Source organism: Nomascus leucogenys, unplaced genomic scaffold (assembly GCF_006542625.1).
Source record: "Nomascus leucogenys isolate Asia unplaced genomic scaffold, Asia_NLE_v1 000554F_223632_qpdss159984sc, whole genome shotgun sequence".
Classification (NCBI taxonomy): Eukaryota; Metazoa; Chordata; class Mammalia; order Primates; family Hylobatidae; genus Nomascus; species Nomascus leucogenys.
Genome location: NW_022095887.1, coordinates 55916 through 58381, shown reverse-complemented (window position 1 = coordinate 58381; position 2466 = coordinate 55916). Strand labels below are relative to the sequence as shown.

At 39.9% G+C, this 2466-nt stretch overlaps 1 pseudogene; it reads right to left on the bottom strand.

Annotated features, from left to right (window-relative positions):
• Window positions 1–1584: 1584 nt before the first annotated feature.
• On the bottom strand, window positions 1585–1633 carry LOC115833748 (annotated as a pseudogene).
• Between the last annotated feature and the right edge of the window lie 833 nt (window positions 1634–2466).

The following is a 2466-nucleotide window of genomic DNA, read 5'->3' as shown; positions in this document are numbered from 1 at the left end:
AGCTCCCCGCAGACTGAAACTGAAGTCTTGGCTTTGGTGGGGTGAGAACAGGAAGCATCAGGGTGGAGAGGCAGAGCAGGCCTGTGGCTCCCCTGGGCTGAGGACAGCCTAGTCTGTGCAGCTTACCTGAGTGTGCACATCCCAGGAGGGACCCACATGCCCTGGAAAGTCTGTACCTCATAGGGATACAGCTGTGGTCTGAGTCCTCTGGCCATAATACTGTTAGATGCCCAACCAACATCAAATTTTATGTACTGGAACACATCGTTTGAAAATAATGACATTTCTGTGTACTTCTTTTCAGAAGCCGGGGCTTTTATTTGTTTTGCATCTGTCCCATTGGCAGGACACTCTAGGACAAGGTTAAATAATCAGGATGACAGAGTGAGTGTGCCTGTGCCTGTGCCTGTGACAAGGTTAAATAATCAGGACCACAGAGTGCATGTGTGTGTGCCTGTGCCTGTGGCCAGGTTAAATAATCAGGATGACAGAGTGCCTGTGACTGCACCTGTGACAAGGTTAAATAATCAGGATGACAGAGTGCCTGTGCCTGTGCCTCTGCCTATGCCTGTGCCTGTGGCAGGGTGTTCTTCAGGCTTCCGTCACGTCTGCTGTTGGTTGGGTGTGGCAAAGAGGTGACTGTATTGGGACAATTTTCTTCTTTCTCTAGATAACTAACAGTGTTTATCAGAGATGAGAGTTGGGTTAATGAAATCTCTTTTTGATTGAGACAATCCTGTGATTTTTCTCCATAGACCTACTAGTATGATGCTAGAAGAAAACACTGTCTCACAATGTACCATAAAATTACCATAAACTTTTATATTGTATCATAAAAGTACCTCATAGTTCTACATCACAACCAACTTGTTCATGGAGTGATACTCTTTTAACACTCTAAGGATTCAACTTGTTAATAGTATTTTTAGTAATTTTGCATCTATACCCACAAATAAAATCGGGCTATAATTTTTGTGTTATATTAGGTTCTTGCATAAAAATTGCACTATTCTAGAAATCATTGCAAAACCCCTGTCTTCTCTGTGCCTGGGCATACTTTATGCTGTAGGGGAATTGTCTGTGCTTCAAATTTTTAATAGAACTCACTAGTAAAGCAATATAGAGAAAATTCACTGGAATTAAATAATTGTTTATAAATACTAGAAAGATAATTTTACTTGGGGAAGTAAAATATCTCCTTTTAACAAACGCAAACAACACGAAAGTGGGTGAAGTGGAAACTGCGAGTCACAAATTCACCCTACAAGGGCAGCTTCCATATTTTAAACCCCACTGAGAAGGAAAAATTCTGCTAATTCTCTTTTTATTATTTGCAGTTTTAATTTTGTACCTACTAAAATACTTTTTGGCACTTACTTTAATTCTGTGTATAATGTGCATTTGAGTTACTAGTGTTCTTTGACTTTGACCCAAGAGACTTCCTTTAGTATTTCTTATGACAGGCTTATGAATTCTCTCAGTGTTGTGTATCCAAGAATGTCTTAATTTCTCTTTCTTTTTGACATTTGATCTTAGCCAAAAGGCTAAGACATATTTTAAATTTTAATTAATATATTAATGGGGGAGGGTACCAGAAAACCTGCCAGACAAATTCTAAAGAGCTGTAATACTTCTCTCTTTTTGGAAGCATGTTTTCTGGATACAGAATTCTTGGTTGGCAGTGTTTTCCTTCAGTGCCCTGACTGTGTCATCTCCCTGCCTGCTGGTCCCGTGGCTTCTGGTCAACAAGTGCTGTTATTTTATCAAGGGCTGATTTACCTGACGACTCGTTCGGTTTCGGGTGAACAGGTTCCTGCTATTTTATCGAGGGCTGATTTACCTGTTGACTCATTTTGGTTTTGGGTGAACAGGTGCTGCTATTTTATCGAGGGCTGATTTACCTGACGACTCATTTTGGTTTGGGGTGAACAGGTTCCTGCTATTTTATCGAGGGCTGATTTACCTGACGACTCATCTCGCTCTTGCTGCTCCCAGGACTCCCAGTTTCCCTTTGATTGTTTGACTAGTGTGTGTGGGTACAGCTCTCCTTCATTTATTCTATTTGAGAAATAAATGACAATAAATGAATATTATTTATTAAGCTTTTGATATGTAGATGGATCTTTTTCATCAAATTTGGGTAATTTACACCATTATTTCTTCCAATAGTATTTTTGTCCCCTTATTTTCTCTCTTTCTGTGATTCCCATTTGTACCTGTTAGATACCCTTGATGATGCCCAAAGTCTCTGAGCTCCATTCATTTTTCAACACTTTTGGGTGTTCACCATTTGCCTTCTAGAGGAACAGATTTTCAGACTTCTTATCCTGCCATTCTGGAGTCGCTTCCTCTCGTCTATCCTATTTATCAGGAAAATGAGAGCTTTCCAAAAACTTCCAGAAAAATCTGAGATTTTTCAAATTATCGTTAGAATGTCATCACTCCTCTGTTGCAAGAGGGCTGGAA